At 43.7% G+C, this 17062-nt stretch overlaps 1 protein-coding gene across 1 annotated transcript in view; it reads left to right on the plus strand.

Annotated features, from left to right (window-relative positions):
- LOC126088270 (thrombospondin type-1 domain-containing protein 4-like) overlaps window positions 1–17062 on the plus strand; it is a 182874-nt gene that overhangs the window by 92439 nt on the left and 73373 nt on the right. The window lies entirely within an intron of this gene.

A 17062-nucleotide genomic window follows, 5' to 3' on the forward strand; every position in this document is an offset into this window, starting at 1 on the left:
GTGGGACGGGAGGCCAAATTGCTCCCCGGTCGCGACCATTACACCCAATTTAGTAGCTCAGAATCGATACTGTCGTTCGGAGAACTGAAATAGGGACCCACTTAATGCTTCGGCCGATGCGCGATACGATCGGATTGGACGCAATGACGTTCCATTGAGATTTATGGGGCGGCTGGGCAGGACGTGTGCGATGCTAATGTCGGCAGACGTTCGGTCGTCACCGATCTGATAACGTTATTTAATTTATGAGGGGTCAACACTTGAACTGACCGGGGCTGGGCGGGGCGAGGCGAGTAGATGCCCATGGGAAGGCGCGTTCCACGCAGATGATGATCACCCAGCAGCTGGTCTTCACTTGATCGGGTCGCCGATGAGTGCCAAACAAGCGGTTGGGAGAGCCAGTGACGCAGAAGAGTGATATACAACGACAATAACAGACTGCGGTAAATACTGTAACATTTTAGATTAGAAGGAAACTTTCCGATCTTTATTCAGTACCGGTATTGTTTTAAATCGTCTCACACCTCAACTCTGTTTACCTGCAAATAAGTTAGTATCTGAAATTGATTTTACCGAGGGTACAATTTTCTCTAGTGTGAAATGATAATATAAAACATTCAACACATGAAGGACAACCAGATGAAGTCACATTTAAGGATTTACAGAACAGGATAAGAGTGATGCGTTTAATGTTGGTGTAAAGCGTAAATGCAGTCTTCTCCCACCCTCCCCCCTACTGTTCATACTGTACATTGAAGACGCATTAACAGGAGTAAAAGAAAGGCTAAGGAGTAGTATAAAATCCAGGATGACAGAACGAATGGGAAGATTAGTTTATGACGTTACTATGCACAGTGGAAGTGAGAAATAATTACAAGACTTGTCATATGAAATGGTCCAATGAAAACAGAATATAGAGTAAGTATTAATCAAAGACAGTTGAATGTAATCAGGAGTAGCAGAAATTGAACTAGCGATGACGTTAACTCGTTAGTTTTCTACTTTGGAAGCAAAGTAACACAAATATTTCTGGACGCCAAGGTGTACACGGAAAAGTAACGGTACGGCAGAGCCATCTGTGGTTTGCGTACCACAACTACGTAACTAAGTGACATCTCCATCCGCCAGGCAGAACCGCGGGTAGTCATTACCGATAATTAAGTTAACCGCCTCCAGAGATCGCTTTTATACATCCATATGGAAAAGTAATTGTTTAGTGCCTTGTGGAAGAAATTGCAAATGTCATTGTATAAATCTTAATATTGTAACTCTCTTTTGTAAACCGTTTTCGTATCGACTGAGAGAACGTTGTTTAAAGCAATTTTCGTTTGTATAACTGGATTCAGTGCACGATTCAATTACGTAGCGAATGTTGGTGATAGTAGTATCTTTGTTACGCCATTGAGCTTCAATATTGTGCAAGCGATATAAAAGAGCTGAAATACTCGCAAAGTAAAGTGGAACTAAAAATTATTGTGATTGTTCACGAAGTGCCTCAATGGTAATTTAAAATAATTGTCTTGGTCTTAAAGAAATGGACACTATTTGGTAAGAGAAGAATCTGACATAGCAGAACAATTAAACTTCAAGAAATAGCCGCTTGAAGATATTTTGAAATTTTGCAAATACGATTGTATGTTTGGTACTTTAATCCACGCAAAGAAGAATCGTTTATAATCACTGGGTTGCAAAATTGCCTTTTTTTCTCTTGCTATGATTTACTAGACAAGAAGAGAACAGAAGCTTTCGAAATGCCGTGCTACAGAAGAATGCTGCTGATTAGATGGGTAGATCACGTTACTAATGAGGAGGTACTGAATAGAATTGGGGAGAAGAGGAATTTGTGGCACAGCATGACTAGAAGATGGGATCGGTTGGTAGGACATGTTTTGAGGCATGAAGGGATCACCAATTTAGTGTTAGAGGGCAGCCTGGACGGTAAAAATCGTAGAGGGAGGCCAAGAGATGAATACACTAAGCAGATTCCGAAGGTTGTAGGTTGCAATAATTACTTGGAGATGAAGAAACTTACACAGGATAGAGCAGCGTAGCTAGCTGCATTAATCCAGTCTCTGGACTGAAGACCACAACAAAAAATTGATTTATATGCATGAACCGCTTGAGGTCTCTCTGATGTTGAGCAAATGCAAAAGTAGTAAGTATTCGTTAGTACAAGGATCAGATATAGATACTTCATCTTCTATAAAATGACTGCAACTGTCCTCATGTTACCTGCGTATGTTATATAGTTACAATTTAAAAGTAATTAAAGGAAGCAAAACTGAAGTCAGCTAAGTAACGAGATAGAAGGAGAGAGTGTCAAATGTGATTCGCTGCAAATACAGATACTGTGACACTTACTTCCAATTTCTGTGTGAATAGTCTGTGAGTTGCTTAGGATACAGAACCTAACAGTAGTTAACGGACGTGTGTAAAGCTTCTATTCGACTTAAAGTTGAGGGACTGCACTGCTGATATACAATGAGGAACACTTAATATGAACATTCATTTCACATATTGTTACACAGTTGTTTCTCGGCATATTGTGTGCCGAGGGATTCATATGTTCAGATTAGTAGGTACCGTATACTTGTGAATTATGTTGTCAGATTTAATGAATGTTAAACGCTTTTTAAAGAGTAGAAGCGTTGATGCCATTGTAGAAACTAGAATAAGACAGGTGTACTTACACATTTGCCAATCATACTATAACACTTAAAGTTAATATTAGAAAAACCATCTGTACTTGCTTTGATCAGTGTTTACTATCAACCATCAGTTTATTTGAGCCTTACCTAGTTAGTGTGCACCTTAGCAATACCATCAAACCGCACATTCTGGACATCCATTTGCCTACACGCTGTCAATCACTACCATTGGTATTTGTATTACTGAAGTGGTTTGAAATTAATCTACATTTTTTACATTTAGAGTGAATTCCAGGCACATACCCAAAGTTCCAATAATAATAATAATACTCAGGTGACCACTTAGTGATATTTATTTCTTTAATTTGAACAACCCCTCTCATTAGAAAAGAACAGTTTTTTGCTAAAAAATGTAACTGTTGTACACCTACGCCTAGTAACGCCCTCTCTTGTGTGTCCTGACGGGTCACTTACATGTCTGGCTCGGTTACTAAAAGTTTGTCACACGAAAGAAACGCAACAATTTATGCGTCGTCGTCGTCAGAAAGCGCAATATAAGGAAGTTAGTCCGGTTTAAGTGGAGTGATAGGTCTAGGACATCTGAATTTATCATGTGTATTTGAAATGGAAAGTAGATGGTTTTTCTTAGAGATTCGTCCTATTTCATATTACTGTACCTTCTACAGGGATGAACACAGAAATTTGGGGTAAATTTTTACTTCGGCATAGGACTACAAATTCGTACTTTCCATATCTAGCGGATTTTCAAAAATGGAAAAAAATATACTGGGTGGTCCATTGATAGTGACTGGGCCAAATATTTCACGAAATAAGCATCAAACGAAAAAACTACAAAGAACGAAACACGTCTAGCTTGAAGGGGGAAACCAGATGGCGCTATGGTTGGCCCGGTAGATGGCGGATATCAACTGCGTTTTTTAAATAGGAACCCCCATTTTTATTATATATTCGTGTAGTACGTAAAGAAATATGAATGTTTTAGTTGGTTTGTTTTGTCGCTTTGCGATAGATGGCACTGTAATAGTCACAAACGCGTAAGTACGTGGTATCAAGTAACATTCCGTCAGTGCGGACGGTATTTGCTTCGTGATACATTACCCGTGTTAAAATGGACCGTTTACTAATTGCGGAAAAGGTCGATATCGTGTTTATATATGGCTATTGTGATCACAATGCCCAACGGCCGTGTGATATGTATGCTGCTCGGTATCCTGGACGACATCATCCAAGTTTCCGGACCGTTCACCGGATAGTTACCTTATTTAAGGAACAGGAAGAGTTCAGCCACATGTGAAACGTCAACCACGACCTGCAACAAATGATGATGCCCAAGTAGGTGTTTTAGCTGCTGTCGCGGCTAATCCGCACATCAGTAACAGAGAAATTACGTGAGAATCTGGAATCTCAAAAACGTCGGTGTTGAGAATGTTACATCAACATCGATTGCACCCGTACCATATTTCTGTGCACCAGGAATTGTATGGCGACTACTCTGAACGTCGTGTACAGTTCTGCCACTGGGCACAAGAGAAATTACGGGACGATGACAGATTTTTTGCACTCACCAACAGCGGTAACGTAAACCGGCATAATATACACTATTGGGCAACGAAAAATCCACGATGGTTGCGACGAGTGGAACATCAGCGACCTTGGCGGGTTAATGTATGGTGCGGCATTATGGGAGGAAGGATAATTAGCCCCCATTTCATCGATGGCAATATAAATGGTGCAATGTACGCTGATTTCCTACGTAATGTTCTACCGATGTTACTACAAGATGTTTCACTACATGGTTCGCAGCTCGTGGTCGTGCGGTAGCGTTCTCGCTTCCCGCGCCCGGGTTCCCGGGTTCGATTCCCGGAGGGGTCAGGGATTTTCTCTGCCTCGTGATGGCTGGGTGTTGTGTGATGTGCTTTAGGTTAGTTAGGTTTAAGTAGTTCTAAGTTCTAGGGGACTGATGACCATATATGTTAAGTCCCATAGTGCTCAGAGCCATTTGAACCATTTTTTGTTTCACTGCATGACAGAATGGCGATGTACTTCCAACATGATGGATGTCCGGCACATAGCTCGCGTGCGTTTGAAGCGGTACTGAATATCGTATTTCATGACAGGTGGATTGGTAGTCGAAGCAACATACCATGGCCCGCACGTTCACCGGATCTGACGTCCTCGGGTATCTTCCTGTGGGGAAAGTTGAAGGATATTTGCTATCCGTGATCCACCGACAACGCGTGACAACATGCGTCAGCGCATTGTCAATGCATGTGCGAACATTACGGATGGCGAACTACTCGCTGTTGAGAGGAATGTCGTACACGTATTGCCAAATGCATTGAGGCTGACGGACATCATTTTGAGCATTTATTGCATTAATGTGGTTTTTACAGGTAATCATGCTGTAACAGCATGCGTCCTCAGAAATATTAAGTTCACAAAGGTACATGTATCACATTGGAACAACCGAAATAAAATGTTCAACCGTACCTACGTTCTGCATTTTAATTTTAAAAACCTACCTCTTACCAACTGATCGTCTAAAATTTTGAGCCATATGTTTGTGACTATTACAGCGCCATCTACCACAAAGCGAAAAAAGTGGTCCAACTAAAACATATTTCTTTACGTACTACACGAATGTGTAATAAAAATGGGGGTTCCTATTTTTAAAAAACGCAGTTGATATCCGTTTGACCTATGGCAGAGCCGTCTAGCAGGCCAACCATAGCGGCATCAGGTTTCCCCCTTCAAGCTAGACAACTTTCCTTGTTTGCAATTTTTTCGTTTGACTCTTATTTCGTGAGATGCTTGGCCCGGTCACGATCAGTGGACTGCCCTGTATATAAACGCGCGAGAAATGCATGGTTAAACATAAATCCAGATAATAGCCAAGCCTGCAAGTTGCGCTGCCATATTTGACCTCGACCAGCACCTTTGCAGTATCCTCAGTACGTCCTTATGTAGTCGCGAATGTGTGATTTCGGAGCTGGATGACTTCAAACGTGGGCGGGTTATTGCTGCTCGAGTGGTTGGTGCTTCCATAGCCAAGGTAGCCAACGTGTTTGATGTTGCAAGAGGCACAGTTTCGAAGATTTATACATCATACAATGATAGTGGATAAGCCACAACGCGGACGGTTTGTGGCGAAAAATAACAGGAGAACAGTTTAAAAGTGACTACAGAACAAAATGTCGTACTCGTGATCTCTGCCATCATCAAAAAGAACATAAAGGAAATTCCATAAGCGAGGAATTGCTGCGCGAGCCGGAATTCCAAACCCACTTGTCACTGAAGCAACCGAGCGACTTGGCGCAGAGTTTAGCACACTGGACTGGCATTCGGGAGGACGACGGTTCAAACCTGTGTCCGGCCAACCTGATTTACGTTTTCCGTGATTTCCCTAAATCACTTCAGGCAAATGTCGGGATGGTTCCTTTGAAAGGGCACAGCCGACTTCCATCCCCATCCTTCCCCAATCCGATGGGACCGATGACCTCGGTGTTTGGTCCCATCCCCCAAATCAACCAACTAGCCAACCACTGAAGCAAATTCTCGTAACGGGAGCAATAGAAGGTACGTCATTTCATCGGATGAGTCTTGTTTCACACTATTTCTAGCTTCTGAGCGAGTTTACGTTCCAAGAGTCAAACAAGGCGGGCGTACGGTGATGATCTGGAAAGCCATATCTTGGCACCGGGATTTCATGCTTCCGTGGGTACTTCTACAAGGTCGCATTACCACCAAAGATTGTGTGAACATTTTGGCTGATCAGATCCATCCAATGGTACAATGCTTGTTCCCCAGTGGTGCTGAAGTGCTCCAAGATGACAGGGCTCCTACCCACACAGCTCGCATTGTCCATGTTAGGTTTTGTGAGCACGGAAATGAACTGTCGCATCTCGCCTAGGCAGCACGGTGACCAGATTTATATATTGTTTAGCTTTTGCGGTCTACTTTGGAAAGAATGGTGCGTGATCGCTATCCAACACCGCCACAGTTAACTAAACTTGTCACTAGTTTGCTGGAAGAATGATACAGGACTCCACTGAAAACCAGACACTACCTGTATTTGCCTACTCTGAAACAACTGGAAGCTGTTTTGAATACCAATGGCTTTCTTACACTCTGTTAGACATGTGTTGTGTTTTCTGGTGTTTCCATATTTTTGTGTTCTTCATGTACATCCTTAGGGTGTTTCTCAGCTACATTTAGTATTAAAATTTTTATTTGCCTTCTATAAGTTTTCATTTCGCTTTCCAACGGGCTTACAACAAAGATCCAGATGATAGTCAAACTCATTTAATACTTCTAGAAGTTACTGTATTAAATGCTGTTGCTATGATGCAATGCATTTCATCCGGCGTTATTAGAAGCGCAGTATTTCTCAAACCTCCACAAAACAGTCACATAATCAGAGATCAGACGACTTTAGAGGCCTGTGCCACAATGCCAGATCCATGGTTACCGTAAAGAAACGCTGTTACGTACAGGTGAAAGTGAAATTCTCGGCGTGTTCTCCTAGTTGTGAAAAAATTAGTATCTCCAACACATTCGTGTACTTGATTCCTGTAACCTTTACCGCAAAACAAGAATGCGCTGCAAATCTTTAATCGGGAAACGCCGCAAAACACATGCATTCTTTGGTGATTGCGTTTCTCTCTCTGTGACCGCGCACGTTTCTTTCTGAACTAGCGAGAGGGGGAACTTGCTCCACAAAGTAGATCCCTGAGTTTTCTGTCTGTACTTGTAGAGGATATAATTGCGTCCGTAGCTGAGTGATCAGCATTACTGATCGCCGTACAGAGAGCACTAGTTCAGTACGCAGTTCCGTCAGGTATTTTTCCGTGACGGTGGCAATTCAGCCTTTTGATGCCAATTAAGGTGCTACTTGAGTGAGAAGTAGCGGTGCAAGGTTTGGAGAGCCGACAATGTCCGAGAGAGCGGTGTGGTAACCTGATGCTCCTCCACACCATATCTACATGATAGTTTACAACAGGTGACATGACGGACGGCTTGTCGGCATCACTAAGTTGCCTCGTCCTGAATTCTGTATCAAGAAATCGAATGAATTTTTGTGGAACTCCCTTTTGTGTTATTTCTACCAACAAGCAGCCCCTTCGTTTTCCAATATGATTATCATGCCTCTCGAACCAAGTCGGACGAAGACACTGACCACAGTACGCAGCACCTGCCGTCCCGTCCAGATTGCATTACAAGGCTGTACGCATAAGAACTTCAACAGCGGTGAACCTGCATGCGTTCAGTATTAGACTGTTTCGGCTGCGCAATTAACTAGAGCAATTTATACGATAGACCGAATACTTGATGTCAGAGATGAGATCATAATACAAGTCACTTATGTACTTTCATGTACTTAAGCTTTGGTATACGTGTCTTTCCATTCGGTCTACTCGTTCTCGTACTTCATCTTTCACAATCGTGTGTTTTCTGTGTAGTCTGCAGAACGAAACTGATAGTACATTATTATTATACAGGGTCTAATGCATAATAAATAATAGCTTATCTTCGCTCCAATCGCGTAAGAAAGATTCATAGAAATCTTGTCAAAGATACTGTCTTTTTCTTTATTTTCTTCAGTCATCTCTTTTGTGACTGTTTGACAAGTTTTTAGTTTTGCACCAAAGGTTTTTTTTCTGTGTGCCTTTGCCTTTGCCTTTCTCTGTGCCTGTGCCTTTGCCACCTTCCAGGTCCCATTTCTCCATCCTCTTCCTCCGTAGGCTCTCCAGTTCTTGTCTGGCACCTTCTAACTATGCCTGGAGGGCACGTATTCTCGCTTTCAGTTCCATTTTTGGTCTATGTGCTGCCGCGCGGGATTAGCCGAGCGGTCTAAGGCGCTGCAGTCATGAACTGTGCGGCTGGTCCCGGCGCAGGTTCGTTCTCCCTCGGGCATGGGTGTGTGTGTTTGTCATTAGGATAATTTAGGTTAAGTAGCGGGTAAGCTTAGGGACTGATGACCTTAGCACTTCCATATGATTTCACACATTTTTGAACATTAGGTCTATGTGCTCCAGCTCTAGGAGAGGGTCTCGCTAGATTTTGTAGTAGCTTCCCCACAAAATTCACAATGCACCGTGCAATTTAATAATCTACGACAATTCAAGCGCATCTCTCTCATGGTCAAATTTTATGACAATGTTTTACACAAATACACTGACTGAGAAAAAATGGCAACACCAAAAAAGACCTGTGCAACATAAACGAAAGTTGATAGGCATGTTTCTACATCTGAAATATGTTTATTAAAATTTCGTGCCAGTCGCATAACAGAGGCGCTTGTAGCGCCACTATGAGGATGCAAATCAGGTTTACTTTAAATACACGCTGTAACGGAAGTGAGCGCTAGTTACCTTTGAGATTGGACGTGGTGATTTGACGTTAGTCAAGAAGTCTGCAACCAACCGGTCTGCGTGCTAAGCACCCTGGACCTACACCTGGAGCTGTGGCTTGGGGTGCGATTTCATATGGCAGCAGAGGAACTCTCGTGGTTATCCCACGCACCATGCGTGTAAATTTGTACGTCAGTCAGGTGATTCCACCTGTTCTGCTGTCACTCATATACAGCACTCCAGGGAGAGTTTCCCAACACGATAACGCTCGCCCACATACCGCCGTTGTACCGCAACGTGCTCTACAGTGTCGCCGTGATGCCTTCGCTTGCTCGATCATCAGATCTGTCTCCAGTCGAGCACGTATTGGACATCATCGGACGATTCCAGTGTCATCGACGAACAGCTTTAGGCCTAATAATCCATGTATTGACCGACTAAGTGCAAAAGGCACGGAACTCCGTCCCGCAACCAAAAAAAAAAAAACAACGCCATGTATGCCCGTTTGCGTGCTTGCGTTCAACTTACTGGCGGTTACAGCGGTTTTTAATATACGGTCGTTTGATATTTGCAGTGGCTGATCTTGCAGTGTTAATCACTTAAATGTATGTCCTAGAAAAATATATGCCCAAACTTTCATTACTCTACTTTAATTCTTTCTTGGGGGTGCCATTTGTTCATCAATGTACGACGTAATAACAGGGAACAACTCTTCCATTAAAATATCTACCTTATCTTACTGAAAACGTAAAGAAAGTTTTGTAGGGGTATGTAGCGTATCATCACTCAGTTACAAGACAACAAACGTAAAGTAGGTGAGCACTAGCTACTTCTATCTACAAACAAAACACTATCTCTCAAAATATACGTACACACACAAGCAAAATATAAATGAATAAATTACTGTACTGACATAAACTACTAAACACTTGAGGCAGCACATATCAATTGACGAACTGCATGCGCACTGGCGACCTTCAGTAATTTATAGACAAATATAGACTGATTAGCCAGAACATTACGACCACCTACATAGTAGCCGGCGTGTCCATCTTCGGCACGGATAACAGCGGCGACACATCGTGTTATGGAAGCGATGAGGATTTGATAGCTCGCTGCAAGGATTTGGAACGACACTTGCATACACAAGTCACCCTACTCCCGTAAATTACGGGGAGGTGGCCGATGAACTCAGACGCCGCATTAAATCAAATCCCAGATGTGTTCGATCGTGTTCAGATCTGACGATTTGGGCCAGCACACAAATTGGAACTCGCCACTGTGCTCCTCGAACCACTCCATCACAATCCTGGCCTTGTGACATGGCGCATTATCTTGTTGAAAAATGCCACTGTCATCGGGAAACATGATCGTCATGACGGGGTGTACGTGGTGTGCAACCAGTGTAAGATACTCCTTGGGATTATGGTGCTTTGCACAAGCTCCACTGGACCCATGAAAGCCAAGTCTAATGTTCCCCAGAGCATAATGGAGCCACCACCAGCTTCTCTCCGTTCTGCCGTACCAGCTGTCAAGGAGCTGTTGCCCTGGAAGATGATACTTTCGCGCCCTCCAATCGACACGATGAAGGAGGTACCGGACATTGCAAAGCACTGCCACCAAGCCATCGTCCAGTGCCGACGGTCACTTGCCGATGACGTTATTAACAGCACGTGCATGGGTCATCGCCTGAAGAAGCCCACTGTTAGGAGTGTTCAGTGGTGTTTTCAGACACACTTGTGCTCTGCCCAGCATTAAAATCCGATGTTAGTTCCCCTCACGTCGCCGTCTGTCCCATTTTGCCAGTCTGCCCAGCCTACGATGTCCGACATCTGTTACGAGAGGTGGCCCCCCAACCCCTACACGTGGACGTGGTTTCACCTTGGTTTCGCCGCGTGTTGAAGACGCTCCTCGAACACCCGACAAGTCGTGGAGTTTCCGAAACGCTCGTGGCGAGCCTCCGGGCCATTACAATCTGCCCTCTGTCAAACTCGGATGGATCGTGTACCTTCACCATTCTACACACGGACAGCACACATACTGATACTACATGTACCTTGCGTGTCTTTGTGAGAATCGATTTATTGAATGTCGGAGTAAGCGTGTTGTTTAGAAGATTTTTCAATAATTACATGGAGCCCATCGGACTAGCAGAAATTCGTCACCAGGTGACACTGCTATCATCTGGATGGGTTTATACCGACAGTAGATCGTTGGTCATAATGTTCTGACTGGTCAGTGTATATGAATATGTGTACAGAGTTATTGATACGTACATGCAGGTTATCAGAAGGCGACTGCACGAGAACTACAGGACTTGCAGAAAACGACACACATCAGTGGGCAGAACATCTCTCCAAGTTCCTGTCTGGAATAAACGCTGTGGCTTAGTTCCAGGAGAGCGGGCGTGTCAGATCGTGAAGGCCAAATCGTCTGCAACCCAATGAACAGATATGCAAGGCAGGTTGCTGTCGCGCCTTTCGAGACTGTTTAGCGTCAGCAACTTCAAATATTTACATGACTGTATTCAAGTTCGTCATGTTACATGCAGTGCTCACATCGTACATCTACAGGGTGTTACAAAAAGGTACGGCCAAACTTTCAGGAAACATTCCTCACACACAAAGAAAGAAAATATGTTATGTGAACATGTGTCCGGAAACGCTTACTTTCCGTGTTAGAGCTCATTTTATTACTTATCTTCAAATCACATTAACCATGGAATGGAAACACACAGCAACAGAACGTACCAGCGTGACTTCAAACACTTTGTTACAGGAAATGTTCAAAATGTCCTCCGTTAGCGAGGATACATGCATCCAAGCTCCGTCGCATGGAATCCCTGATGCGCTGATGCAGCCCTGGAGAATGGCGTATTGTATCACAGCCGTCCACAATACGAGCACGAAGAGTCTCTACATATGGTACCGGGGTTGCGTAGACAAGAGCTTTCAAATGCCCCCATAAATGAAAGTGAAGAGGATTGAGGTCAGGAGAGCGTGGAGGCCATGGAATTGGTCCGCCTCTACCAATCCATCGGTCACCGAATCTGTTGTTGAGAAGCATACCAACACTTCGACTGAAATGTGCAGGAGCTCCATCGTGCATGAACCACATGTTGTGTCGTACTTGTAAAGGCACATGTTCTAGCAGCACAGGTAGAGCATCCCGTATGAAATCATGGAGGTGAATCGAGGAAGTACAGTACATACTGACGAAACTAAAATGAGCTCTAACATGGAAATTAAGCGTTTCCGGACACATGTCCACATAACATCTTTTCTTTATTTGTGTGTGAGGAATGTTTCCTGCAAGTTTGGCCGCACCTTTTTGTACCACCCTGTATAATTTGACTTAAACCTTAGAGACGTGCTCTATCGACATAAATTTATCTTTTTTTTGTATTTTTTCTTCTTTTTGCGCTGCCGTCCTCTGAATCTCGGGAAATACTTATGAATATTACTGTATATACATCGACTGATAGAAAAGTGAACACCCAGAATGGAAGGAGGAAACGAAGTAAAACTTCGCGGTCGAGAGTGTTATGTTATTGGACTGATTACAAAATAGTCCAATTTAGAAAAAAAAACTTTGCAGTACGAGCCCAACTGTCAGTATGATCCTGCACCGCATTCTGGTCTGGATATGTGCGCTTGGGTCATAAATGCTTTTCTGAGGTAAGCTGGTTTACAAGGTTCAAACCTGTTGTAACTGGTCCCAGACATACCGGTTGGTGGGATGGAGTTTATGCCAGAGTTGGTCCCACATGTTCTATCAGGGGCAGATCTGGGGATGTCGCTAACCATTGGAGTATCTCAACATCAGACAGACAGTTCAGAGACACGTGACATATGTGGACGAGCATTGTCCTGCAATGAAACGGTACCACGATACTGTGGCGTGAGAGGTAACACATCAGGATGCAGGATGTCTGTGATGTACCACTGTACCGTCAGAGTTCCCCGTGACCTGTAGTCATATCCACTGGCTCCCCGTACCGTGACGTCAAGACAGCTGTGCCTCCGCAAAACAATGGAAGAATGTGACTTCTCACCACGTCTCCGCCAAACTCGCCAAACGAAGTTCATTGGTCAGTCAGGGTAAAACCAGGATTTACCGCTGAACAAAACGCAACGCCATTGATCAACAATCCGTTCCTCCTGGTCACGGCAGCACTCAAAACGCAGGCGTTTGAGTTGTGGTGTTTAGCCTGGCTGCTCCTATTCTTCGTCCAACGGTGTGAAATGAGACAGGGAGCCCAGTATTTGTTCTCGGATGTCAGGTACAGATGTAAAGGGTTTATGATGAGCCTGGTGCACAATGCGACGATTTTCTCTTATTGTTCCAGACGTGGGCAACCGCAATCTTGACGACTAGTATGCGTGTCTTCACATTCCCATGCAATAAGACAATGGGCCACCATCATATCTGGATGCCCTATAAAACTGAATACTGCATGATGTAGACCAGCCAACCACATGGAGACTCAACAATGAGTGCCACTGCATGTCCTACCAGATGTTGATGACACTTTCTGACATTGGTACGCGGCATCTCAATTACTTTCACTGCGATCATTAAACATCTGATACTGTTCTGATCATGTACATACCAACTCATACATACACATGCGCTGAACCGCCAAAGAAAATGGTAAAGGCATAAGTATTCAAATACAGAGATATGTAACCAGGCAGAACGGAACTGCGGTCGGTAGCACCTGTGTAAGACAAATGTGTGGCGCAGTTCTTAGATCGGTTACTGCTGCTACAATGTAAGGTTATCAAGATTTAAGTGAGTTTTAACGTGGTGTTATAGTCGGCGCACATGTGATGGGAAATCTCGGAGATAGCGATGAGGCGGGTATTTTTCCTTACGACCATTCCACGAGTGTACCATCAGTATCAGGAAAACGGTAAAACATCAAATCTTTGACACCTCTGCGGCTGAGAAAAGATCCTGCAAGAAGGCGACCAACGACGACTGAAGAGAATCGCTCAACATGACAGAAGTGCAACCCTGATGAATTGATGGAGATTTCAGAGCTGGGCTATCGACAAGTGTCAGCGTGTGAACCATTCAACGAAACATCATCGATATAGGCTTTCGGAGCCGAAGGCCCACTCGTGTACCGTTGATGACTGCACAACACAAGGTTATACGCCTCGCCTGGGCTCGTCAACACCGACATTGGACTGTTAACGACTGAAAACGTGTTGCCTGGTCGGACGAGTTTCGTTTCAAATCTTGTCGAGCGGATGTACGTGTACGGGAATGGAGACAACGTGATGAATCCATGGGCCCTGCATGTCAGAAGCGAACTGTTCGAGGGGGTGGAGGGTCTGTAATGGTGTGCGACGTGTGCAGTTGGAGTGATATGGGACATCTGATGCGTCTAGATACGACTCCGACAGGCGACGGGTACGTAAGCATCTTGTCTGATCACCTGCATCCATTCATGTCCATTGTGCATTCCGAAGGACTTGGACAATTCCAGCAGGACAACGCGACACTCACACATCCAGAATTGTAAATTTGTGGTAAGGTCTTATAGGACCAAACTGCTGAGGTCATCGGTTCCTAAGCTTACGCACTAATTAATCTAGCTTAAACTAACTTACGCTAAGGACAATGCACACACACTGATGCCCGAGGGAGGACTCGAACCTCCGAAGGAGGGAGCCACGCGGATAGTGACAATACGCCTCAGCTCGCGCGGCTACCCCGCGCGGGCGTCCAGAATTGCTACAGAGTGGCTCCAGGGATACTTTTCTGTGTTTACATATTTCCGCTGGCCACTGAACTCCCCAGACATGAACATTATTGAGCATATCTGGTGTGCCTTGCAACGTACTGTTGAGAAGAGATCTCCGCCCTTCGTACTTTACGGATTTGTGGACAGCCTTTCAGAATCCACGGTGTCAGTTCCCTGCAGCACCACTTCAGCCATTAGTCGAGTCCATGCCACGTCGTGGTGTGTGTGCGTGTGCGCGCTCCAGGGGTCGAAATTGGTATAGAGTACGGTTTGTGACGTCCCCTTCCCCTTTTGATGTCGCTGTTGATGTTGAGTCGCTACTGCTACAGCTCGGTCGGTGGAATGGAGAAGCGACGCGCAGTGATGGTTGTCCCCGTCGGATAACGTGGAACAGCACCAGAAAATCTCTAAAGAAAATTGTTCCTCGCGTAATGTATGAAATTTCGTTTGTGAGTCCGCATAGTCTTCTCAGCGATGCGAACTGCTGATTTCAATTGTCTGTTATGGTTTTATGATGATTTGCTATGCCCGGATAGTTATTGCAGTATTGAGTGAATCATTCATCACCAGCGACGTTTCATACCACTGAAACGGGGAAAAATTCATTTGCGGTTCAGTAGCAGTAGTTGTTGTTACGTTGCTACGCAGAATTGTTCACTACGGCACGACGCAAATCCGGAGATAATCTATAATGCAATCTTGCTTCCGTGCGTCGTGATTTCGGCAAAACACTCCTCTCAATGCTCAATGCTCATCAAGTCACATTTTCAAATTAAAATGGTCACAGTTAATTAATTTTGATCATCAACTACCATACAGTTCAATTAATGATCGAGCCAACACGTGAGATTTCCATTACTGACGAACAATTTTATTGTTCCTTCTTAGCAGTTAGTTTATAATCATCACACCACACGCACACCGATGGATCAGTTCAATTACGATTCTTTTCAGTTCGGTGATCGTGACAATTATGACAACTTTTACATTCGCCGTATTTGCATTATCTTCGTGTGGTCGTATTAATGTTTCCTACTCCAGGCTAATCAAGTATTGCTGTCTTCGATACTATGTCCATTCTTCGTTGTAACTATTCACTTAGAATGAAGGTTGAGTCAAACAATGATATCTCCAATAGTTAAAGTTCATTAATTCGTCGTACACTATCAGAATGTCACTTCAGTTCAAGTTCTCAAGTCAGAATAACTGAGAACAGTCCGCGCATATCTATCACACAATAATACTTTTTTTTTAAAATAAAAACAATCTCGTAGCGTTCCGTTTGTAGTACTATAACCAACGGTGCTCTCTCTCGACTTGATAGCAAGCAAGCTAGCAAGCGACTAACTTTTCCATGATCGAGCATTGCAGACGCATTGAATTTCCTTTTCGCCTCGTTTACATCTCTCTTTCACAATAAATGTTATCTCTGACCGACATATTACTTTGGACTTAACTTTCGTCGTACTGTTATGCAGTTATTACTAAGATGTTTGATAGCTAATTAAAATAACCATTCTTTCTTTCTAGCTTTATATCATGACATACTCAGTAATTATTGAAATTGGTGTTCATCAAAACTTTAAGGTGTTATATTATTGTCAAAGTTGTCGTACCTGTCAGGATAACACTGTTCCCTGCTTTAAATTATCATGACATTCTTATTTCGGTTTTCGGGTTTCTTGTGGTGTTACAACTTCCGTGAACCATGTGACCTGTATTCTGTGTGTTTTCGTTTTATATTACATGCAGGGTGTGGCGTGTATAACTGCAGATATTTGTATTGTTGACTGGGGATGGTGTATTGTACAACTTTACATCAGTATTTACTTCATTTCCGGGCTAACAATTGCAGCTATTACGAGTACCTGTGGCATAAGCAAGCCATTAATGTTAATTTTCTCTTGGGTAGTATGTCAGGTCCCCTTGTGGACGCGTGGATGCGAAATGGAAAGTCTGTAATGACAGGCGTAGTCCACTTCGTGGTGCAGTTACAGCCATGCAGGAAGTATCAGGTCGTAAGGTTTGTGACGTGTCTAAGGGATAACTATTCGACGCAGAGAAAAAAAAAACAACCAACGCACTGATGTGTCTACATATTAAAGTACTTGTACCATAAATAAAAATATTCGCACTTATACCCGTAACACCCTCTATGTAAAACAGCGTAATGAGGAATGTGTTAGCTTCCAGAACACAAAGGTTACGTAAATTCCGATGGAATCCACAGAGCGTTGGTATGATAAACTGACTAGTTTAGAGCATTTATTAACTGGTTTTCCCGCTCG

The sequence above is a fragment of the Schistocerca cancellata genome, chromosome 6 (assembly GCF_023864275.1).
Source record: "Schistocerca cancellata isolate TAMUIC-IGC-003103 chromosome 6, iqSchCanc2.1, whole genome shotgun sequence".
In the NCBI taxonomy this organism is placed as follows: domain Eukaryota; kingdom Metazoa; phylum Arthropoda; class Insecta; order Orthoptera; family Acrididae; genus Schistocerca; species Schistocerca cancellata.